The 26,353-nt window shown below is 41.7% G+C and overlaps 1 long non-coding RNA gene across 1 annotated transcript; it reads right to left on the reverse strand.

Moving 5' to 3' along the window:
* Positions 1-1,628: 1,628 nt before the first annotated feature.
* Positions 1,629-25,935, reverse strand: LOC139355931 (uncharacterized). Its single transcript, XR_011607249.1, has 4 exons — positions 25,818-25,935; positions 22,790-22,916; positions 18,127-18,286; positions 1,629-1,927 (listed from the first exon to the last, which is right to left on the reverse strand). It is a non-coding gene; the product is annotated as an uncharacterized lncRNA (long non-coding RNA).
* Positions 25,936-26,353: the final 418 nt, after the last annotated feature.

The raw sequence follows: 26,353 nt of genomic DNA on the forward strand, positions 1-26,353 counted from the left end.
ACGACGTCAGGAGATCGAGACCATCCTGGCTAACACGGTGAAACCCCGTCTCTACTAAAAAATACAAAAATCTAGCCGGGCGAGGTGGCGGGCGCCTGTAGTCCCAGCTGCTCGGGAGGCTGAGGCAGGAGAATGGCGTAAACCCGGGAGGCGGAGCTTGCAGTGAGCTGAGATCCGGCCACTGCAGTCCAGCCTGGGCAACAGAGCAAGACTCCGTCTCAAAAAAAAAAAAAATTAAAAGTGTTAACTGAATGCAGATCCCAGGGAGGAGCAGGTTCTTAGGCATGTGTGTTAAGAGGCAAAATGGCAAAGTATGATGTTCAGGGGGTACACTTTACAGGAAAAAGGAAAAAGTCTCAGCTGCGCATGCGCATAACTCCCTAACGCACAGCGCGTGCTCAATTCCAAAGGTGAAGGAAAGCACTGCGCATGCGGGAAGCCCACCCTAAGGGAAGAATCACACGGAAGAATCACAGGAAAGAGGTAAGCCTATAAAGTTTTAGGATCAAGGTTAAAGGCCCTTTTTTGCTCTCCTCTCTCTTGGACCTTCAGGTGCCGGCTTGGGTATCTTCCAAGCGAATTTTCCTTTATTTCCTGTTCTAAAGCCTTTATAAATAAACTTCTACTCCTGCCCTGGAAATTGCCTTGGTCTCTTTTTCTTCTTTATGCCCCTCAGTCAAATTCTTTCTTCTGAGGAGGCAGGGACCGAAGCTATTTCTGACCAGTACAGATATACGCCGCAGGTAACTCGAATCTCCTCCACCGCTAATAGTTTCTTAATCTGTAAAATGGGATAATACTGGTATGTATTGCATTAACCTATTCATTGTGTGGATTCAATGAGATGATGTATGTAAAGCCCTTAGCATAGTGCCTGGAATATAGGAAGTCCTTAGTAAATGTTAATTGCTGCGTTTTCATTACTACTACATCTTTCACATCCCAGGCATCCTGTGCGTCACGGAGTGCTCGCCACCACCCCCAAGGGACACTTTCCCCAATCGCTGTGGCCCTCTCTGGGGAACTGAAGGCCTCCGTAACTGCCATGGGATTGATTTGTGGGCAGTTGCTTGCACAGGTTCAGCTTCTGTCCTGATTACTACAAGCTTTGGATTGAGTTCTCCCCAGTACTTCTCCTGTAGTATTATACTTAGACATTTCCTATGTGGGATCGAGATAAAATATTCCATTCCTATGGACAATATGGTTTTCTATCTCTATTATTCAGACACAATGACCAAATAATAATTTGGATGGATGGCAAGCCTTGGATCAATAACATGCTGCCTGCTGTTAAAAAGCTAGTTTGGTCATCACATTTCTTCTTGGCACTAAGGATAATGTTGTACCCTGATCCTCCATCCTTTCCTCTTTCCTCCCTCCCATCCTCCATCCTTTCCTCATGTATAATCTTAATGTTACTCTTAGGAGGTGTGAAAGGCTGACTTAACCTTGAAATGTGTTCTTTGAATTCCTTAGTTCTAGAGCAGTCATTTCTAAGATCATCCTATCAGAGAAATGCAATACTCTAAAAATCTACTTTTATTTGGTATAGACCACTTCGTATGTATTTGCTGAAAACTTGCCACAGTTTTTAATAGACCATATACATTTTAAGGAACCACAGACATGCTTTAAGTTTGGGCATTTTGAGAATCGAATAGTGTTTAAAAACATAAGGGCCCTCAAAAATGTAATTCTCTTCTTACTTCCCAGCCTTCCCTCCCTGCCTTACTCAAATTCTGACCTTGAATAGTTCTCACTTTACTGTTGAACCATGATTCAGCAGCAGCAGCAGCAGCAGCAGCAGCAGCAGCTCTTGTAGAATGTTGCAATCGCAAAAGGGATTTACAATTGTTTGTGATTTTCACCGTTGACTCGAATAGCGTTAATTCAGAATGATGCACTGTGCTTCAATATTGCAGATCTGAAAGAGGTGGGAATTGAGACAGACTGATTTATCCGGGGCCCCATGTTCCATCTAGAATTTAGACAAAGGAGTTTTTTAAAAATGTAGTTTTAATACAGTCCGCACTTTCTCTTCCACCCACATCTCTGGCTTCTAAATGACTTTGGTTAAGCATAATCGATTAATCCTTCAATGAGAAAGGAAAGCCATGGAAAATCTAGCAACAGGAATTGTGTGTGAGTCAATGCTTGGACTATTAGAAGCGGAAGATATATGCAGAAATAGAAAACTCACCTTGTGGCAAATTAAGAGCACTAATTGAGCTGTGCAAGGAAGTGTTTCTTTTGTATTCTTTTTGATGGATGCCAGCAGTATTAGAATAAATAATATTGAGCAAGGAATCATTGGTGCTGATGTTGGCACTAAAACCCTCACTTGTAACTGTGCGTAGAATAATTAGAAGACTCTGAATGCCTGTTCTCTTAGACTGGTACTAGTGGGAGCCAGGCAGGGGAAACAGGGCTGGAGGCTTCATCTAGCACAAAACATCTGGGTCCCCCACCTCAGAACCAAAGCTAACTTCCTCTTGTGACCTGGTTTCTCTCTCCATCTCCATGCTCAGTCCCCACTGTATCCCCTGGACCCTGGGGATCTTCCTTTTTTTTAATCAGCCTAATTGCTTGCAATAGGGGCTGCACCCTGCACCAGAGGCCCCAGATAACACAGGCAGGTCTCTAAGACATCCTACTTAGCTTTTGTTTTCAGTTTCCATCTTGATTTTTAAGATTGCTGATATTATCACTGTCAAAAAAACAAATAAAAACATATTATAAACTGATTCCAAAGTCATATTATGTTTTGAAAGGAACATGGAGGTTGGAAGGGGCCCCATGGCATGGCCGTGTGTAAGCCCTTCCACCTCCTCTGTGTTCTTAGTTCATGCCTTATGCTCTTAGTTCCTTTCTACCACATCCCATAGTGCCCTGTCCCTGGTTCTGTTCCAGTGCCCCAGCAGTGTCCCCTAGCAATGTGCCTCATTTATGGCTAAATGTGCCTCTGTGCTTGGAACAAACCTTTAAGTTCACCTTTCAGAACCTGACAGATTGGAGCTACTATCCTCAAGTACTTGCTTTGTATCGTTGTCAGCATTACTGGGCAGCTCTTTAGAAAGGTGGACGTGTTCTTGGATACAGATTTCTTACCCTCCAGCAGACTGTTGTTTTAAAACATTGCATCTGCAATCCAATCTGGAGATTTTGATTCAGTGGGTCTGGGATGCGGCCCAGGAGTTTGTAGTTTTAACAAGTATCTCGGGTGATCATTATCAGGAAAGTTTGGAAAACTCTGCCTTATTGTACACTCAACTTTCCTGTTCTCTTTCCTGCCTCCTTCCCATTGACCTGCTAAGTATTTGCTGGCTGTGCAAACAACCTTTGTAATGACTCTAGGCTTCCATTTGACAGAGTTTGAATATAATATGGCAATTTTGAACCCTCCTAATCTTTTTAAGATAGAGTTTTACTAGATCAGTCATTCTATATTGACACTTTTAATTCATTGCTTGTTCCTGCATGAACTTCTCATTGTGGAACAATTAAGATACCTACTTTTTAAAAGAAATCTGGAATTTAGTTTGAATTTCTCATTGTGAAGCAACTACGATATCTACTTTTTAAAAAACCGGAATTTAGTTTGTTAGAAAAATCTGATTCTTAGAGTAGCAATTAAAGTTGTTGATTTTTTAATTTGTTCCTTTTAATTAAAAAGTTTTAGGGAAGGGAGAAATGAAGAGTTCTTTCATGGGTAAGAATTTCAATTTTACAAGATGAGAATTCTACAGATTGGTTGTACAACATCGTGAATACATTTAACGCTGCCAAATTGTACACTTAAAAATGCCTAACATGGTACATTTTATGTTATGCATATTTTATCACAATTTTTTAAAAACTTGGGGAGAAGAGGCCGGGCGCAGTGGCTCAAGCCTGTAGTCCCAGCACTTTGGGAGGCCGAGATGGGCGGATCATGAGGTCAGGAGATCGAGACCATCCTGGCTAACACGGTGAAACCCCGTCTCTACTAAAAAAAAAAAATACAAAAAACTAGCAGGGCGAGGTGGCGGGCGCCTGTAGTCCCAGCTACTCGGGAGGCTGAGGCAGGAGAATGGCATAAACCCAGGAGGCGGAGCTTGCAGTGAGCTGAGATCCGGCCACTGCACTCCAGCCTGGGTGACAGAGTGAGATTCTGTCTCAAAAAAAAACAAAACAAAAACAAAAACAAAAAAACTTGGGAAGAAGTGTCCACAGGTTTATTGTCTAGATAACTTTCAGAAAATGAATATGATTACCTACCATGGAACCAGGCACTATGCTAACACCTTTTTGACTTTTTCAATGGAGTAGGTTATTTAGTTCTTAACAACAGTGCTGTCTGTATTTCACAGATCGGGAAGGAGAAGGTCACTTGACTCACAGGCCAACCGATATGGACTGAATTGTGTCTTCCCCTCATTAATAGGTTGAAACCCTATCCTCCAATGTGATGGTTTGCAGAAGGGGCTTTTGGGAAGTAATGAAGTTTAGATGAGGCATGAGGGCTGGATGGATATGATCGGATCAGTGCCCAAAGAAGAAACACCAGAGAGCTAGCTTCCTCTTTCTCTTTCCACCTTTACACACTGAGAAAAGGCCAAGTGAGCACACACCAAGAAGGCAGCCATCTGCAAACTCCAGGAGAGAGTCCTCACTAGATACCCTGCTGGCACCTTGATCTTGGACTTCTAGCTTCCAGAACTGTGAGAAATAAATTCCTGTTGTTCAAGCTAGTATTAATATCTGGTGTTTTGTTACGGCAGCCCAAGTGACTAAGACACCAACTTAACTTACTTGGCCAGGGTCAATCAGTGTTAGGGCCCAGGATTCTGACCCAGTTCTGCCTAACTCCACAATTCATGCTTTTTCTGGATATAAACATCTGCCTTGCCAGGTTTCCCTGACTTTTAAAGCCTTGGAGCAGTGTGTGTCATGTGCTGCACACCCAGGCTGGAACAGCCTGTCCCCAGGTAGGTCTCTGCATAGTGTGTGACTCCATGGGGACCTCTGTGCAGCCCCAATCTTGTGAGCTGATAAGATTTATATTGGTAAGCTTGGCAGATGTAATGCCTACCTCTAACAACTCTTCAGGAATGCAGGACCGTCTAGAGGGATTTATTTGCAGAGACAGAAGCCTTGGTGTGGGATGTATTAGTGTACAGTTTGTACAGTTTGCCAAACCCCTCAGCCAATGCAGTTTCTATTACTGGTGCCCCCCACACTTGCTGGGATTCACTGTTGTGCGCTGATAGCTCCAGCTGTTGAGCATCCCTGATGAAGCCTTAGCCGGCAATGGCTGAAGGCGGTATCTCCGAGATGTCCGGTCAGGACCCTCGTCTCTGTTGCCATGGCTGTATCTCACTGCTGAGCCTCTCCTCTGTTCCCTGCAGGGTAGAGTCTGGATGCTTTCGTCGACATATTGGAGTTTTTCTACTAAGTGCAGAAGCGTCTCTAGATCTGAGCACAGTCACATCAAGCTTGGATTTTAATGTCCTGGTTTCATTAACTTCTATTTCAGTGACTCCAGGGGCTGCTCTCCCTCACTGGGTTCTTTTCAGATGTGTGCAATGGCTAGAACTTCTTTCTGTTCTTGCTGCAGTATGCCAGCCACATTTCCTTTTACACAGGCATCTCCTTTTGTCTCCTTTCTCTGGGTACTGCAGCAGCAAAAGGGGTAATCTGTGGTCTTGCCTCCCTAAACCCTCCTGCAGAAAACAACTTTCAGGCTGGGGGCTTCCTGAAGAATAGGTTGCACTGGACAGAAGGACTTCACGTGTCTGTGTTGCATCCTAAAACATGACCTTTCGTTCCTCTCTACTTAGGATCTATATGCTGTGCCACGATTTTTCTACCATGGTTTTATCTTGTAGAAATCACTTTACCTCTCTGGGTTCCAAGTCCTCATTTATTAAATGAAGTTCCCATTCTAAGATTGTGCCAATTTTCCTATTTCCAAATTCATCAGCACCGAGAGTGCCTGCCCTTACTGTGGAGGTCTGGCAATAACAGAGAACAGGTTCTCCCTGCAATATTGACACAGGCCTGCCCTTGGCCTCTCCCGTGGGGGCCTGGAACACTGGCACCCCCAGCTTCTCCTCGGGGCCAAAGATGACTTGAGCCTTCCCAGTGGAGTTAGAAGCTGGAGCTTCCTTTCGGGAAGTGACTCAGAGTGACAGACTCAAAGATCAGGAGGGTCTTGTAGTTTCATCACATTGACAAGAATTATAGGAGCTCTAATTATACAAGCTGCCCCAATGTCCTGATTTCAGTCCTCATTAAGTCCTGACTTCTAAAATGAGGTTACAATTATATCATAAGGGCCGGGTGCAGTGGCTCACACCTGTAATCCCAGCACTTTGGGAGGCTGAGGCGGGTGGATCACTTGATGTCACGAGTTCAAGACCAGCCCGGCCAACAGGGTGAAACCTCGTCTCTACCAAAAATATAAAACTTAGCCAGGCATGGTGGCACATGACTGTAATCCCAGCTACTGGGAGGCTGAGGCAGGAGAATTGCTTGAACCTGGGAGGCAGAGTTTGCAGTGGGCTGAGATCATGCCATTGCCCTTCAGCCTGGGCGAAGAAGTGAGACTTCATCTTAAAAAAAAAAAAAAAAGAAACTAAATATATATATAAACTAAATATATGTATATTAGGCTTGGCGTGGTGGTTCACACCTATAATCCCAGCACTTTGGAGGCCAGGGTAGGAGGATCCCTTCAGGCCAAGAGTTTGAGACTGGCCTGGGCAACACAGTGAGACCCCATCTCTAAAAACAAAAATTAGCTAGGCATGCATGGTGGTGCATGCCTGAAGTCCCAGCTACTTGGAAGGCTGAGGTGGGAGGATTGCTTGAGCTTAGGAGTTTGAGGTTATAGTGAGCTATGATCACACCACTGCATCCAGCCTAGGTGACAGAGTGAGACCCTGTCTCTAAAAGGAAACAATAATAAATAAATCAATTGTATCATAAAAAACTAAATTTGCCCTCACATAACTCTCTCTTCTGCTGACAGTCAATACTTTCTTCAACAACTTTTTCTTCAGTTCCAGCTGGATTTTGAGGAGCAAATTTTTTTCCCCATAGAGTTTTAAGAAATGCTTCCTCAGCAAATTGAGAATAAGAAAGTAAAGCAAATGTTTTCTCTAAGTGACTCCTTCCCAAATTCTAGTTTAAGAGCCTTTGTAAATCAGATGGAAGCTTTAGAAAAATGGGAACAGATAAAAGCCTGCAGGATGACTCCAAAGTAGCCAAAGCCAACAGTCCTAAACACGTACATTGATGATGGGTGTGCCTATGTTATAGGCCCCATGGATCCCTGGGAGACTCAGGAAGGAGTCAGTTCTCAGTTATAGAATGTTAGAGACCAGTCAGGCTTTATTTTATTATTATTATTTATTATAATTATAATAATTATTATTATTATTGAGACAGGGTCTCATTCTATCACCCAGGTTGGAGTGCGGTGGTGCGATCTCGACTCACTGCAACCTTCACCTTCCAGGCTCAAGCTATCCTCCCTCCTCTGCCTCCCAAGTAGCTAGGACCACAGGTATACACCACCACACCTGGCTAATTTTTTGTATTTTTGGTAGAGACAGGGTTTCCCCATGTTGCCCAGGCTGGTCTTGAACTCCTGAGCTCAAGTGATCCACCTGCCTTGGCCTCCCAAAGTGCTGGGATTACAGGCTTGAGTCACCATGCCAGGCCCCAGCCTTTATGTAATGGGACTGCCTGTAATGGAAGAGCATGAAATTTTAAAAAATCTAATTTCATTTTCCATTAATGTATGTATGTATTTATTCCTTATTGATTCTGTGTTGGATTATTATGAATTTCATTCATTCATTCATGTACTTGTTATTTATTTAAAACAAATTTATCTTTGCCTGTCTACCAAGTGTTAGGCCCTGGGCCAAGTTTTATCTTTAGAACTTTGAAGATGGCAGGCTGGCTCTCTGATCACATAGAACTTGCATTTGAAGAGTAATAAACTGACTGATAAATAAACTGAATAATGATAGTTTATGGTAAATGCCATGAAGCAAAAGAATAACATGATATTGGGAGGCTGACATAGGTATATTACCTGAGGTCAGGAGTTTGAGATCAGCCTGCCCAACATGGTGAAACCCCATCTCCACTAAAAGTACAAAAATTAGCCGGGCGTGGTGGCACGTGCCTGTAGTTCCAGCTACTCGGGAGGCTGAGGCCCGAGAATTGCTTGAACCCAGGAGGCAGAGGTTGCAGTGAGCTGATTGCACCATTGCACTCCAGCCTGCATAAGAGCAAAACAACATCTCAAGAAATAAAAATAAAAAAATAAACAAATAGTCATATTACATTAATGGTAAAGCTAGGAATTGCTGAAATAATAATATGCCTAACCCTTTATTTTTTCTGTTCTCTACTTTCTTTCTCCTTGTACCTCTAGATCAATCCTTTCCTAACTCAAGTTCAAATACCTAATTACCAGAAAGCCACCACACAAATGTCTGAGAGCTGCTTTTGTCATGGAAAATACATAGGCTTCCTTACTAACCTGGTTTAGTGAGTGTATTCCTTGCATTTTGGGATTCTTCAAAGTAGGTCATCATTTTTTGGAAAAACCACAAAATCCTCATTTTTATTTAAACTTTTGAGATATGTATAAATTATGGTTTGAGACAATTAAAAAGGAGTTTCCATTTGACATAGCTCCATTCAAATTTAAAATGTTAATTCTCTGAAATAATATGTATTGCCAGAGGAGATGAAAACTAAAATGGACCAACATCTAAGCTGTGGTCTATCTGGGAACTTCCTGATCTCACCGTGGCAAAAGACTATCTTGTTCTACTGTCCCCAGCCCTCCTGTTCTTTGCTCTGGCCTGGCTTTCCAGAACTCCTAGTTCTGATTAGGCCTTTTCTACTGATTGGTGGACACTGAGCAGTTTACCTTCTGTCTCTTCTTATCTCTAATTTGCTTTATTTTTATGACTGTTGCCTGGTTTAGATGAGTCCAACCTTTAAAAATGCTATTTATATGCATTTCTGATATTTTTCTGTGTCTTAGAATATAAGTGAAAATTGCTTGTAACGTTAGCGCTCTCTTTCGTTTTTGTTTTTACTGCAAAATCATTTAAACAGAACGAGATTTGTATGAATTAAATTCAACAATAAAGTTCCCCACCAAAAGGCCAGGCCAAAACAATACATTCTAACCAGTGTTTAAAACAACCAGTGTGGTGTTGAGGAAACTGAGTGGCTCTTTTCAAGCAGAAAAAAGACAGGAGATGTTCTCTATATTAATGGGCAGTTCTACTTTAGTTCTGTCGGGAGTCATGCTGATGGCATATGAGGCTATGCTGTACTGGGTTGTAACATCTGCTACTGGCTTACATAATTGTTAATCTTTCATTTCATATTCAGACTTACCAGTGTTCATTAAAGACCCTCCATTTGTGCAAGTGCTTCTGGGAAAGAGTGCCCTATCTCGGTGTCTTAGATTTAACGACAACAACAAAAAGGTTCCATTTTAAACACATTTTTCATCAGGCAGCAGGCGGTCTCTGGCTGTGGGAGGTGGGAACTAGTCATATGTGCATATGACCAAACAGCTTTTCTACTGGGGAAGTTTAGCGTTGGTAAGAGAAGGGGTTCCAAATTGACATTTAAATCCACCCATTTCCATTTTGCTTCCTTACCTACAAGAAAATGTAGAAGTTGGAGCAAATGGCATTTCCATGAGTACTTCTCATGCATCTTTGCATATTTCACCTGGGAGGAAGCACAAAGGCTGAGCCTGGGAGGCTGGATCTGCGAGGGCGCATCACCTAGCCTACTTGAGAGTCCAGGCACTTGCACAGTGTCTAAAGGTCTAAACAGACAGATGGGATGTCCTGCCCCAGCACAAATCTAATGATTTTCTCTCTCTGTAGCTGAAAACGAATATGGCAGGGATGACTTCCACCAGCTCCACTTTGCAGCTCTGAGGTATATTAAAAATGTAGGAAATGTACAGTGTCACCCGTCACTGCTTATTTCACAGTTAAAAAACATGAATATTCTTAATATGACCTGTATAGGAACTGCCATATTTTATCATACCCCTAGTCTCTCAATGATTTGGAAAGGAATGAGTGTATGCTGAATTTTTTCCATGTAGGCAAGGATATTAGAATAGGTCTATCAGATTCAATGCAAATTGAGCCCACAGCCAAAACAACCCATAGGAAGAAAAAAAAATCAAATATCAGGTCTAATTGAAGGCTATTTTCATTTAGATAGAGTGGTGTGACCAAGTCTTCTGTCTCCAAGGAAAGGGACTATGAAGAATAAACTTCTGAAACCTCTAACTCGCAGCAGAAATGCAGCCTTGCAGGAAAATGCCAACAGTGTAGCAAGATACCTGGGGAGGGTGCCCATCCGCTCTTGGCTCCTGGGCTCCTTTGTTTCGCATGCACTCATCCTGGCTTTGAAGGCCACATGCAGATGAGCAGCTGCCCAGGAATCTGAATCAGCTTTATCCTTTACCAACAGCCAGATTTTTAGTCTCCTCTCAAACACCTCTGAGTGTGCCTGTCAGACTATAGACTTTAGGTCGCCAGCATTTTTCCAACTGGAGGTGACTGTCTGGGAGCCACATCCTGTGCCCCACCCCCTGCCGCTCTCAGAAGTTTCCACTAATGGGCTGAATCTAAGACCACAGGCGTGTCTGTCGTCAACCTGTATTTTGGGCTGAGTATAGTGGCTCATGCCTGTAATACCAGCCCTTTGGGAGGCTAAGGTGGGTGGATCACCTGAGATCAGGAGTTTGAGACCAGCCTGGGCAACATGGCAAAACCCCATCTCTACTAAAAATGCAAAAATTATCCAGGCATGGTGGTGGGCACCTGTAGTCCCGGCTAGTCAGGAGGCTGAGGCAGGAGAATCACTTGAACCTGGGAGCCGGAGATTGCAGTGAGCCGAGATTGCGCCACTGCACTCCAGCCTGGGTGACAGAGCAAGACTCCATCTCAAAAAACAAAACAAAAACAAAATAAAACCTGTATTTTGAAGAGACTGGATCTTTTCTGGGTTGGCTTGCAGCCTAAAGCTGATTGTGGCCAGCAAGGCAGAATAAAAGACAGCAAGGAGAAAAGCCGAGAATTTTGTTTGTCCTTTTTTCATATGCTTCTAGCTTTCCTTTCCAGGTTCCACCAACACCAATACTTTTTTTTTTTTTTTTTTTTTGAGATAAAGTCTCACTCTAACTGTTGCCCAGGCTGGAGCGCAACAGCACGATCTCGGCTCACTGCAACCTCTGCCTCCCAGGTTCAAGCGATTCTCCTGCCTCAGCCTCCTGAGTAGTTGGGATTACAGGTGCCCGCCACCATGCCCGGCTAATTTTTGTACATTTAGTAGAGACAGGGTTTCACCATGTTGACCAGGCTGGTCTTGAACTTCTGACCTCAGGTGATCCACCTGCCTTGGCCTCCCAAAGTGCTGGGATTACAGGCTTGAGCCACCGTGCCCGGCCCACCAATGCTTCTGAGTGCCTTTAATTGCCCTACGACTATGACTGTGTCCATGGAGTGTCACCTAGTCTGAACACTCAGCTTCTGGGTGACTAAAAACACGGTTAGAAGTGTGCTGTAAAATACAGGACTATCACATTCAAATGAAATTACCAAGTTCAAAACCAGATGGACATATTGTTTATCCACAAAAGAGTAGTGCTTGGATTTTTTTTTTTTAACTTTTCATTATGAAATCATAATGATTTCATACTTTAAAAAATACAAAAACATGACTGTATATCCTGTATTCAGACTTCCCAAATTTAAACATCTTAACATCTTACACAATCACAATGATGTGAGTAAAATGAGTTCAGAGATCAACATCAGGAAATCAATGTTGATATGACGCTATCATCTAATCTTTAGATATTCCAGTTTTGTCAGTTGTCCCATTCATGTTTTTGTTCTGTTCCAGTCCGGTCAAAGATCTCACGTTGCATGTAATTGTCCTGTTCTTTTCCTTTCCTTTCATCTGCAGTGGTTCTTTGCTCTTTCTTTGTCTTTCGTTACCTTGACACTGTTGAAGAGTACAGGCCTGCTATTGTGTAGAATATGCCTCACTTTGGATTTGTCTGATGGATCCTCCTGATTAGATGTAGGTTGTGCATTTTTAATGCATATATCAGGACATTGATCCGTTCTGATGAGATTTACTTTGATTACTTGATTACTATAGTTATTTTTTCCCCCTTTGCAAATAGTGCATATCTGATGAGGAAACACTTTGAAAATAAATATCCTGGTCCTCATCAGACATTCACCCAACACTTTTAGCATCCTTTGAGGATTCTTACCTGAAACAATTATGACTGTGGTGCTTTCCAAGTGGAGATTTTCTAATTCCATCACTCCACTGAAATTGTACAGAAAGGATGAGTCTCCCTTTCTCCCCTATTTATTTACTTTAAAATTATTTATTTATGTCAGTATGGGCTCATGGATTCTTATTTTATTCTATGATATATAACCTATTACTGTCACTCTTTAGTTTCTGGCTCAAATTATCCCAGATTTGGCCATTGGGAGCTCCTTCAGAGGGGTTTGTGTGTCCTGGGACATGGCACATTCCTTGGACAGTTTCCTACTTTGCAGCATTATCAACATATTCCAGGTTCATCTTGCTCTCTCCTTGCTCCAGCTCTTCACTCAGACTTTTTCTTCAAGGAGCCCTGTGTCTTTCCTTGGAGAATGATCTTTAGAATCTAAGATCAGGGGGCTGGTTGTTTTCATTGCTGGTGCAGAGCCATTTCTTCTAGATCCTCTTAGTGGGCAGAGCAAAGAAATACATGTGTAATACACACACAAGGAGACGGAGCAGGGACACCCTCTTACAGGCCTGCTGCCCTCCCCATCCCCAAACATGGAAACAAAGGAAAATCTTGAGTTCTTTCAAGGAAAATAAATACCAGACACCTAGCTAGCCCTGAGAACCAAATAAGCAACCTGGTAAGAAAGTAATTGTAGCTTAAAAACAATAGTCAAGGAAGTTAGAGCCACAAGATGTTTGGTTCCCTGTAGAAACTAAAGATAACATCTTAACACATGTCCTTGAGTTGTTTTGCAGAAACCTAGAGCCCCACCAAATGAATCCGCGGGCACGTGGACCTCAGATGGGGGAAACTGAGGACTGAATTCTGACCACCCTCCTTTGTTCTAAATTTCTTCTTGAAGGACCTGGAAGAAGTCATGCCATAGGCCAGACCTTAACATTCTTTTCTGCTTACCCCAAGATTTCAGACAAAGCTCCACTTTCCTAACCAGTCACAAATCAGAGAATTTTTTTTTTTTTTTTTTTTGAGACGGAGTCTCGCTCTGTCGCCCAGGCTGGAGTGCAGTGGCCGGATCTCAGCTCACTGCAAGCTCCGCCTCCCGGGTTTACGCCATTCTCCTGCCTCAGCCTCCGGAGTAGCTGGGGCTACAGGCGCCCGCCACCTCACCCGGCTAGTTTTTTGTATTTTTTAGTAGAGACGGGGTTTCACCGGATTAGCCAAGATGGTCTCGATCTCCTGACCTCGTGATCCGCCCGTCTCGGCCTCCCAAAGTGCTGGGATTACAGGCTTGAGCCACCGCGCCCGGCCACAAATCAGAGAATTTTTGAATCCACCTATGACCTGTAAGCTCCTGCTTCAAGATACTCCACCTTTTTTTAGGTCAAACCAATGTATAACCTCCAAGTGTCGATTTACACTTTTGCCTGTAACTTCTGCTTTCCTGAGATTTACACCTGCCTTTAAAAACCCTTGCTTGTAATCCATCAGGGAGGCTGTGTATTTATGAATCAGGAGCTGCCCAGTTCTCCTTGCTTGGTGCCCTGCAAATAAACACCCTCTTTCTCCCCCTGCAAAACCTCAGTGTGGATGTTTGGCTTTACTTCACCCCTAGGCAAGCAGACCCAGGTTTGACTCAGTAACAACATCTGTTTCTATTTTTCTCTGTATAAATATTAAAAACCATAAGTACATGCTATCTCCAATTCCAGTATAAACCCATAGGGCTCATTCTGGCCTTCCCGTTTTCTTGTGTGTAACTCGTTTCTCTGACAATGAGAATCTGAGTACTTAGATATTTACTTACCTACTCAATCCTAGACTATAAAGAAAATAATTCAACATAGTACCCTCTTAAGTTCCTGGACTTAGTTACACAGAATGAGGAATTACATACGAATTCTAAAATGTCATTTTAAAAATCTTTACTTTTCCTTCTTGTGTTATCACCCTTAGTAGCTCTCTACAGTAATATAAATTTCTACCCACCTATTCTTACAAAGACATTTCAAGGCTGTCTTATTTCTATCCAGGATTCCACATTTATTAGAGGCTCTTTATAGGGGAAGAGCTGGGATTAGAATCAAAATAGAACATCTTTTCTTTCTCTGCTTTTACTTAGAATATCCAAAACAGACCCAAAGAGACTGTTACTTAATCCAACTATTTTCTTTCAATATAGTCGTCTTATGTTTTAAATCTAGTTTGACCTTGATATTAACAGAATAAGACACCAACAGAGCTCCTGACATGCAAAGCATAGATGTCTGTCCAATTTCTGAAGAAGTTAAGACACGAAAAAGGCAAAGGTTTTCTGGAGATTTGTTGAGATGACTCTGGTCAAGACCGCTATCCCCATGTTAAAGAAAAGACAGAACTGGATGAATGCAGCTTTCTTAGTATTTCTCTGTACCTTAATACCCTCACACTGTTGGTTTGGGCCCTTCAAGACACGTTATTGGACAACATCACTGCCATACTGAGTACCATCAGAGCAGCTAAGATACACTGAAATGTTGCCAGTGTAGGTTTTGCTATGCAGAAAGGAACTTACAGACCTCTACTTTGTGCGTCTGCCTCATTTAAGCACAGGCTCCCAATAATAGGTCTAAGTTGAGACAGTTAACATCCAGCGGGTTGCCACAAGAATTTCACTAAGACCCTATGTTTATTCAGTGCAGAATTGCTCATCTTCTGCAGGACTAGTTCTACATAAAATATGTATGAGTGAGAAAAATGGTTTCTAGAATATATGAGCCTGCCACCTCATAGGCCCAAGATATTTGTACTATATTTCCAACAGTACCTACAAGTAAAAGCCATCATCAGTGTGAATGGGTTGAAACTGCTGCCAAAACAAGACTCTTGTGTTGTTTCAAAGATTCTCATATAGTTTTAAAAAACAATTTAGCTGAATATCTAAGGTTGCATTTTAAAAGTAAAAAGTCAAAGTAAGGTTTAAAAAAAGGGATGGGGAAAGATATGCCAAGAAAGTATTATTTAGAAAACACAGGAGGATGGCAAGATTATTACATAAAATAAAATAAACAGAAGGGTCTAAATGAGACAAAATGATATTAAAAATAATAAAAGGTAGAATGATATAAAACCTATAGTAGTCATAAACTTTATGCACTAAGTAACATAGCAAAAATGTATATAAGGCAATAAAACTGTTAGAAAACTTATGAGAATTTAACAAATCTTAATATCAGTCAATTTTAATATTTTTATTTCAGTATTAAACAGATTAAGTTGTTTAAAAATAAGACCAAAACTGTTTTGAATATTCAAAAATATTTTAATATTGGATATTTGAATATTTTGATATATAATAATGTATTTGAATAAACAATACATTCAAATATGTATTGAATATGTAAATATATAAACTTAATTGTAGACAAATACAATTTTGTTCTTTACAGAGTTTTTCAAATCACCAATGAGCAAAAGCTGATCATGTACTAAACTACAAAGAAAATCTCAATACAATGTAAAAATTTAAATGATTATTGGACATGTTATTTGATTGCAATACACTAAACTGGAAATTACCTATTAAAAGATGAGAAAAGGGGTCTAACTTCTTAAAAATTACAATAAAAACTATTTATCATGCCTTTTGAATAAATGAAGAAAACAAATCTAAAATTCGGACTACTTAAAGATAAGATGAATGGAAGGAGCACACATCAGAATCTAAAGGATACAGCAAAAACCATCCTGACAGAAAAAGCCATAGTTTTCAGTTATTTTGTGATAAAACAAGAAAGATAGAAGATTAGTTAAAATCACATTCAAGAAGTTTTAACAACAATAAAAGACCAAAACAAAGTTGGAAATATAAATTAATGACGAATTAGAAAAATAACAAAATTTAAAATTTGATAGAATCATAAGAATGGTTTTAGAAAATATCACAAGAGAGACAAACTGCTGATAAACCTGGCCAAGAAAACACTTTAAAAGATACCTGGGCTGGATGCAGTGGCTCATGCCTGTAATCCCAGCACTTTGGGAGGCCGAGGTGGGTGGATCACATGCGTTCAGGAGTTTGAGGCCAGCCTGATCAACACAGTGAAACCCTGTCTCTACTAAAAATACAAAATTAGCTGGGCATGGTGGTGCATGCCTATAATCCCAGCTACTTGGGAGGCTGAGGCAGGATAATCACTTGAACCCAGGAGGCGGAAGTTGCACTTCAGCCTGGGCAACAAGAGTGAAACTCTGTCTCGGGAAAAAAAAAAAATGCCTGCAGATAATATTAAAAATGAGAAAGGATAGACTGACAATTTTGTCAAAGATTTACTTCCAGATAGTGTTACAGGAGGATACTCACAAACCTTAAAGGATCTAGTAATTCTCGTGTTTTTTTTTGATGTTGTTGTTTGTTTGTTTTGAGATGGAGTGTTGCTCTTGTTGCCCAAAATGGAGTGCAATGGCGTGATCTTGGTTCGCCGTAACCTCTGTCTCCTGGGTTCAAGCAATTCTCCTGCCTCAGCCTCCCGAATAGCTGGGATTACAGGCATGTGCCACCATGCCTGGCTAATTTTTTGCATTTTTAGTAGAGATGGGGTTTCTCCATGTTGGTCAGGCTGGTCCTGAACTCCCAACCTCAGGTTATCCGCCCACCTCAGCCTCCCAAAGTGCTGGGACTACAGGTGTGAGCCACCACGCCCGGCCAATTCCCATGTTATTAAATTATGTCAGTATAAGAAAAGATGGACACTTGCCAATTCAATTTTTTAGGTTATCATAATCCAGATTTCAAACCCAATAAAAACAGCAAAAACTGTAGACCCAATACATTATCAGTATAGATGTAAAGGTCCTAAAGAAAATATTAGCAATTTAATCCATCTGTTCATTAAAAGAAAAACGTTATGATCAAGCACCTTTTCTTCTGAGAATTTAAGAATAGTTCAAAATGAAGAACTGTGTTGATTATGTCATTTTTATAGATGCCTGCAGGAGCCAGCCTCTAAGATGGTCCCCAGTGATTCTGCCTCCTGGTATTCACAACCTTGTGGAGTCTCCTACTCTTGAATAATGTTCTATTCACCAATATAATTCAGCAACATTGAGGGGATAATATTTCCATGTTTAAATGACAAAAGATTTTGACTTCCATCTTCTCAGCAGACTCTCTTCTTTTGCTGGCTGTGATGAAGCAAGTTGCTGCATCATCAAGAAGGTCTAGTAAGCAAGGACCTAAAGGTAGCCTCTGATCAAGAGCCAGTTAGGAACCGAGACCATCAGTTCAACAGCCCAAAAGGAACTGAATCTTCCAACAACCACATGAGGGAGCTTAGAAGCAGATCCTTCCCCAGTTGAACATTCCCATGAGACCCCATCCTGGCCAACACCTTGATTGCAGCCTCGTAAGAGATCCCAAAGCAGAGAGCCCATCGAAGCTATGATCAGGCTCCTGACCCACATAAACTGTGAGATAATAAATGTGTGTGAAGTTGCTATGTTGGCAGCAATTTGTTATGTTGTAATAGACAACTCATTCGGATGCCTAACAAGCTTTTGAGAAAACTGACTAGCCATTTATATAAGAAACCTCTAATTCTGTGGGCCTCATCTTTCCATAAAGGGATTTCTAACAGTAATGTTTCTGTCCTCTCTCTGGATCTTCCTCCCAGGGAGTATCTGGCGAGTATTGGAGAATACACTGAAGTTCCTTGGCTCTGCCCCTTGTGAGCTTCCCATTTTAGATGTGCTGCATAGACAGAGTCTTTTCTGGAATGCTTTCCTCCGTGTGATATTAATTTTACCAGGGCAGCCATGCCTGTGTGGAGGAGGCTTACCATTTTGCACTTTCATCTAGGTGAGTTTATTTCTAGGATGAAAATTTAGAAAGCCACCGGAGTCCACACATCTGTGCCACATTCTTCAATTAGTCTCGCCAATTAAGCTGGTGTTTTGATCTGTGTCTGTCTGGTTCTTGTGTTCAGAATTGGTTCTAAACTGAAGGTGGGAAAAAGTTATTCATTAGTGCCCTGAAACTCTACCTAATGTTAGTTAAATTCTTAGGAGTCAAAGGAAGCTCCCTTAATATGGCAAAAAGGATATAAAGAAATCAATAGCAACTATCATATTTAATGATTAATTAATAAAGGAATTTCTATAAAAGTCAGAAACAAGGTAAGAATGCCCCATTCCTATTAGCATCCAAACTTGCTAATAAGGGAGAAAATGGAATTAATATACACATAGGTGGGAAAGGAAGAGATAAGCATGATCATTTTGATGATATATTCTCATACATGGAAAATCTAAAAATATCAGCTGAAAAATATTGAAACAAATAAGTATGGTCAGTAAAATATAGAGAAAAAAATATGTACAAAAGCCAGTTGCTATTCTTTATGCAGCAATTCTTTGTTGGAAAATATAATGGAGGAAAAGGTCCATTCACAAGAGCAGCAAAATGATAAAATACTCAGAACATATCTAAAAAGAAATGTGAAACATCTTTCTGAAGAAATACATAAAACTTCTCTGAAGGAAATAACAAGAAGAAAGAAAGATCTAAAGAAATGGAGAGACAACCAGCAGGGTTCAGTGACTTAAGCTATTCTGTTAGAACAATGTGTACTGTACTTCTCGTGAGTTAAACAGAAAAGCAAAAAACAGTCCTACAGGGTTCTTTAGGAGATGATCAGAAAATATCATTTACATAGTATCCAAGCTCCATATTAAACAGGTTTTTGAATTATTCAGTACCATCCAACAACTTTTATAGTTCTGTGATTTGGACCAGGCACACGGCAAACCCGGCTGCTTGACAATGTTGTCAGTCTTCAACAATCCTTCCTCAACCCTAAGTGGTAGAACAGGCTCATCATCACGGAGACCCTAGCACACAGCAAAAATGATGTACTCTGTGCATTTTCTTCTGTTGGAAAATGGCTGCGTAGAACTACATGTGCAGAAAACAGAGGGCTAGCTAAGTTCAGCAAGCGGCATTTCACACAGAGCTGAAGAGTGGCTTCCTCATGGAGTCAGAAAGCTGATGAAGCATCTCTCCTCTGGGCTGCATGCTTATGTGAACCCACAGCAGCTTTGAACAGCACCGAATGGCTCTGTAGAGTCTGTTGCTGTTACGATGTGAGACTCCAGAACGATGCAAACAACATATTATTCCTCATTTTGTGGTTCTTTGGGCACCAGGACCACAATCTCTACTTAACAAATTATCTTTTTTGGGGGGTTGGGCAGACTCTTGTTCTGTCACTCAGGCTGGAGTAAAATGGTGGGATCATAGTTCATTGCAGCCTCCAACTCCTGGGCTAAAACAATCCTCCCATCTTAGCCTCCCAAGTAGCTGGAACTATAGGTATGCACCACCTTACCTGGCTAATTTTAAAATTTCTTATAGATGGAGTCTCGCTATGTTGCCCAGGCTGGTCTCAAACTGCTGGGCCCAAGCCTTCTGGGCTCAAGTGATCTTCCTGCCTTGGCCTCTCAAAGCCCTGGGATTATAGGTGTGAGCCACTGCTGTTATTGTCATTAAGCGAGGACAAAGGTCATATGGGTAACAGTTTATTGCACACACAGTACTCTGTGTCTCTCAATCAGTCATGGAGTAAATCATAGTGGCTTTCTTGTGTGTGTCAGATTGGTCTGAAACAGGCAGGCCTCCATGGGCCTGTAGGCATCCCCCTGTGGCAGTCCTAGTCTTCTGGCCTGTGAGACAGCCAATTCCAGAAACAGGAAAGATGGGGTTCATCATTATATGCTTTTTAAATCTCTCGTATATTCCCTTTATTTTTCTATTACCCCATTCCAACTTCCCCTCCTTTCTAATCTTCTCTTGCTGAACATTTTTGTAGGAATTGGGGTAAAATTGTCTTGAGAAAAGGCAGCTATGGACTATACTGTAAGTTTCCCAAAGGTGGGACTGTGTTTTATTTACTTTTGAATCCTCAAAACCTGTTACACGATACATGCACTCTACACTGTTGAATAAGGTAACATAATTTTGAACTTGAAGCAAATAAGGAATTTCTTTGAGAGTACTGACAAGTATACATAAATCATGTATACTTCTGGTGTGTGCTGGCCTCAATTTTAAGCAAAGTTGTGAGCTTTGAGTCAGACACAAACAAAATTAGGAAATAAATGGTAGAATTAGCTATATACAGAGGAAAGTTTTAGAATCTCTTTTCCTATAACAAGTCAAAGGCAATGTGTCTTTTGGAGTATTTCTGTTTTTGTTATTGGTCTTGAGGTAGGACAGAGACCAGCTCATCCTGTAAGGTTCTTCTAGATTTCTGTTGCTAACACATTTTGTAAGAAAGAATGCATGAGACAAGATCCATTTCAAGTGGTTACTCAGTCTTTGCAGCATCTTTTTCTGTCTGAGAGCATGGCCTACATTCATGAGCCTGGTTCTGCTTCTGGGAAAGGCCTTGACTGCAGAAAGCAGAGATGGAAGGTTCTATTACTTACATCAAATCCATTTTTTTTTTTTTTGGCTGGTGACCCCACCTTCCTGTGTGCCCATGTCTGATGACTGGCATTTGCCATTTTTTTCTTTCTCTAAATCATTATATTTCAAAACCTGGGGTTCTGCAGATTCTTTAGAAATAGGAGCCTGTATTTCTGTCATCAGCCCACAGGTGTATTGAACTCCATCCTCACCTTGATTTAAGGGTTGGTCTATGCTGCATCCTGTGTTGCTTATCTAATGTCAGCTGCCTGCTTGGAACCACAGAATTGCTACTTTTGAATACCCCATGACTGGGGAGGGGGTACCCATGCCTCCATGTCAATCACAGACAACCCCAGCACCGACATGCTCCTTGCCTGGGTTGGGCCTTGGCCTGGTGTTTCGCCTTCTCTCTACCACACATGCCTGTTTCCCCACACTTGTAGCTATTCCCCTCCATTTCTCAGGGTCAAGTGCAGGCTGATTATGGCCCATTCCAAACTACTCCTATGACCATGGTTCATTGGACTATACTTAACCATGCCTTGAGATGCAGCTGCAGCCAACAAATTAAGGAAACATAACATCAGCAAATTTTTAAAAATCTCAATTGAGAAAACGCAGTCTACAAAAAAAAAAAGATGATGTGTCCTCTTTGGCATTCACCGTGAGCTCTTACCATCTGCCACCATCTTTCACACCATTTAAATCTTCTCCATTTTTTGATCAAAATATATTCCTCTTTCATTGTAGGTCTTCCAAAGAACAGCTCAGCCCATAAAAGTATAAGCAATTTATTTTTTTATTATTTTTATTTTTAATTTTTAAATTTTTTCTAGATGTAGTCTTGCTTTGTCGCCCAGGCTGGAGGGCAGTGGTACAATCTTGGGTCACTGCAACCTCCGCTTCCCAGGATCAAGCGGCTCTCCTGCCTGAGCCTCCCAAGTAGCTGGGATTACAGGTGCCCACCACCATGCCCGGCTAATTTTTGTATTTTTAGTAGAGACAGGGTTTTGCCATGTTGGCCAGGCTGATTATGAACTCCTGACCTCAGGTGATCTGCCCGCCTTGGCCTCCCAAAGTGCTGAGATTACAGGCGTGAGCCACAGTGCCCAGCCTATAAGCAGTTTAAAATGTGTAAAAGATGCCAAATTTTGGTGAGGCAGAGGGAGATGAATGGCTCAGGCTGGCCTCTATGGTGGCGAAATCTCAAAGTAAGATTAATTGTTCCTAAGCTGGATGAAGAGGGCTCTGTTTGCCTGTGCATCTGTAATTGTTCATGCCCCTTCAGCATTAGCAAACAACAAACTCTAGTTATTGTAGTCAGAAAGGGAACTTACTGGCAGAATATGGAGTAGCTCAGACAATTAACTGGGAGGACAGAGAAGCAGACAAATACCAAGAAAAGCTGGCTGTCCGGCACAGGGCAGGGCATTTCACAGTGGATACAGGCTGTGTATCCTCGGTGGCTGCCACCACTACTGCTGCATGGGTGCCACTGGACCCTCAATGCTGCCGGTGGTGCCACTAGGATGGGTTCTAAATTGTCTCTGCTCCTAGGACTCCCTGCTCCAGACTCAAAGTTCTAGGCAAGAGTGATTCCTGGCCATATTCTGGTGGCAACCCCATATCCTATAAGCTTCCTATGAAGGCTCACACAAAGGTGGAACTTGAGAAGGGAGTTCAGATGCTGAGCAAAAGTATGACGAGTGCTTGTTTCTCTTTTAACAGCTTGCCCAAGAATACACTTTATTGATTACCCTCCATGAGTGGGGGATAGCGGGATAGACTTACTCTCCCAAGGCAGGGAGCCAAGCTCCTGGGCTTGATCCCTGAGAGACTAATGAGGCAGATTCTTACACTCCTTCTTGGAAGGGAACAGAGGAAGTAAAAACTCACTATGAAAAAAAGGTTGAGGTCTCGTAGGTTGTAAACTCAACTGTATTAGTTTGTCCTCATGCTGAAAATAAAGTAAAGACATACTTGAGACTGGGTAATTTATAAAGAAAATTTATAAAGAGGTTTAATGGACTTACAGTTCCACGTGGCTGGGGAGGCCTCACAATCACGGTGGAAGGTGGAGGAGGGACAAAGTCCGTCTTAGACGGCGGCAGGCAAGAGAGCTTGTGTAGGGAAACTCCCATTTATAAAAACCATCAGATCCTATGAGACATATTCACCACCATGAGAACAGTATGGAGGAAATTGCCCCCCATGATTCAGTTATCTCCATCTGGCCCCACCCTTGACACGTAGGGATTATTACAATTCAAGGTGAGATTTGGGTGGGAACACAGAGCCAAACCATATCACCAACTCTGCCATTTAATTCCTTAGACCAGTCTTTTAATATCTCTGGGCCTCCATGTTCTCACCTGTGAAATGAGAATTAAATGAGGCAATACATTTACCGTTCCTAATAGGGAGCCCAGCACACACTAAGTGTTCCATCAGTGCACCATTATTATTATTGTTGTGATTCTGATTGCCTGAGCCCATTTCTCTGGGCCATGGTCCTGTCAGCCTCTCCCTCTCCTCACAATGGTCTGTCTGCCTTGAGCTTCCAGGTGGAGGGTCAAGCTCAGGGCCTGATTTGTCCTCCCTGGAGGAGCTTCAGAATGTTGACTCCTTTGTGGAGAAAAGGGACGATGTGAAGGGACAGAGTGTCATTCAGTGAACAAGTTTAAATAGAATCTTTCCATGAGAACTTTGGGATAATTTGGGGCTTGTGGTCAGAAAATGGTCAGTTATCAAATGGAGGAGTCAAGGCATTTTCTCTCTTCTCCCTCTTTTGAAACTCATCCAAAACACCAAAAAATAGACACAAAAACTCTATCTTAAATTTAAAAAAGAGAAAAAGGAGAAAACTCACACAATCTCAAGCCCGCCTAGACTAAGTGGAAGTCATATGCTTGTGCAATTAGTAACATTACTAATTATTAATACAATGATATCCATATAATAAAATATTAATCTTATGTTAATACCAATATTAATATTTTTCAAAACCAAGTTATTGAGGTCTGATCAACATACAAAAGTATATATGTAATGTATGTAAAGTTCCAGAATTTTTTTTTTTAAAGAAAGTGCCAGATACAAGACAAAGTTATAGCTGCGAAAAACAGCCAATTCCACTAATTCCAGATTCTTCCTAAATCAGCTGACCCAAGGAGCGTCTCATTGTATCAAAAAAATTGTCTTTTGACATACGTAAGACTCAAGGTGGGAAATTGTTCATAAAATGTACTGGAATCATCCTTCTCCAGATTATCCAAACTGCACCTTCTTTATTTCAGATTTTCAAGGACTTGTTAGGTTCCATGAACTTTTTTAACCCACACAAGGAAGCTGCTTCTCTCTTTATCAGGATCAGAAAGGTAATAGAATAGAGTTGGAGGATCATTGCAGATACAATTAGTTAAGATGAGGTCATGCCAGAGTAGGGTGGACCCCTAGTATATTGTGTCCATATGAGTAGGGGAAATTTGGACACACCCACAGACAGGAAGAAAAACACTGTCTGAAGATTGGAGGTATGCTGCTAGAAGCCAAGAAACTAGTAGAAACAAGTAGAGAGGCCCAGAACAGGTCCTTCCCTACCACCTTCAGAGGGAGCATGGCTCTGCCAACACCTTGATCTAGGACTTCTAGCCTTTAGAACTCCGAGACAATACATTTCTGTTGTGTATGTCACCTGGTGTGTGGTACCTCATTATGGCAGCCCTAGCAAACCAATACAAAGGGCTTGGCACAGGGAATGATGAACAATCGTTTCAGTGAAAATCTAAGGAATTGTCTTGTCCCTTACTAAGCTGTGAGATCTCAATGAATGAATTTTGCTCACAGTATGAGATGGAAGAAATGTGTCACTTATTTCTTTAGGTCAAATTTATTCTGCTCCCTGTGCAACTGGTTTGACAGGAAGTTTAATGTTATGATGTTTCCGCCTCTGCCCCCGCATCCCTGGGTTTGGGGAAGGTCCCTGGAGCCTCACACCATCTAAAACCTTTGGAGAGGGATTCTTCAGAGAGGCACATGGAAAACCAAGCCCGCACCCAGCTGAGTTTCTCATTTAGGCTGGCATCCTTGGCCTCTCCAAGAGCACCTCAGAAGCATGCTTCTGTGAGGTGTGGCCATCCCTTGTGGTAGAGCAAGGTTTAGCTGATTCTTGCAACTCTTGGGACATCCCCCACTGAAAAATCCTGTTCGTCTTTTAAGCGTGAGGACGAAAATCTTTCTCCTCTGTTCCTACAGCATTTCCCCTTCTTTTCTCTCCAGGGTACTCACCTCTCTTTTCATCCTCTCCAGAGACATCTCTAACTTAGGCTTTGCAAAATCAAAACCAGAAAACCCTGCCCTTTATCTTGGCAACACAAACCCTTCTGAGGCTAAGAATGCAATAGCTGGATACCATCTTCCCTGGGGAAGGCAAAATTCAGTGTGAATGAAACACAAATTAACATCGGTGGTATACGGTGTTACTGTTCCCGATTATTCACTCCCTCTTTCTTCAAGGATTAGACACCCCCGCTCCCACATTGCTACGTGACTTGCTGCGCTCTCCTGTGGGAGAAATATCTACTCCCTGCCCCAAATGACGTTGGACTCAGCCCTGCGACTTGCTTTGTTGATGGGATATGAGCAGATACAATGTGATGTCCTGTTTGAGCAGAAGCTTTAAAAGCCACCATGTTTCTGCCAGTTCCTCTGACTCTTTTTCCTCTGCCGTGAGAATAGTATGACCAAATAGAGCCTGCTCCTTCAGCCTGGATTCAGAAGGAAGAGGACTTATGGAACAGACCCACAGCCAACTTGCTGTTGGGTAGATCTGCCCTCTGGAGCCAGTCCACAGCAGACGTGTAACACACATGAGAAACAAATCTTTGTTATTGTAAGCTACTGAGAGCTAGGGTCTAGTGTTGTTTGTAATCACAGTATAATCTAGTAAACGCTTACTAGTAAAATGTCTAAATAATTATCTTTCCACTTAGAAAGGTCGTTTCCCTTCTCTGAAGCTCATTTTTATTGCATGTGAAGCTGACTTATTGGGCCGCGTGATACCTTAAATCCTTTCCAGTTTGAATTTTCTAGGATTCTAAATCCATGTGCTCAGCTTCCTGCCTTATCCTGGATCCACAGTGTTCACCTGTGAAGCCATCTGCAAATCGCCTGCCCTTTCCTCCCGCTTACAATCTTGTATTCTAACCCAAGTATCTATGACAAAACAGGGAGCCAATCATAGAGCAGAAAGAACAGTGGCTTAGGACACCTGCAGACTGAGTTCTAATTCTAGAAGCCAATTACTACCTGTTTGACCATTGGCAATTTTACCTTATCTCCCTGAGCTGCTGTTTTCTTATTTGTTAAACAGGGATGCTAGGATTGTAAGGATGAGATAAGCTAATTCAAGTTTCGAATGCAGGACTTGTCACATACTATGTATTTAACAAAAGTTAATTGCCTTCTTCCTTCCAAATGTAGTTTTTAAATTTATTTTTTTTGAAACTTTTATTTTAGGCTCAGGGGTACATATGCAGGTTTGTTATGTAGGTAAACTAATGTCATGGGGGTTTATTGTACAGATTATTTCATCACCC

The sequence above is a fragment of the Macaca nemestrina genome, chromosome 8, assembly GCF_043159975.1.
Source record: "Macaca nemestrina isolate mMacNem1 chromosome 8, mMacNem.hap1, whole genome shotgun sequence".
Taxonomy (NCBI): Eukaryota; Metazoa; Chordata; class Mammalia; order Primates; family Cercopithecidae; genus Macaca; species Macaca nemestrina.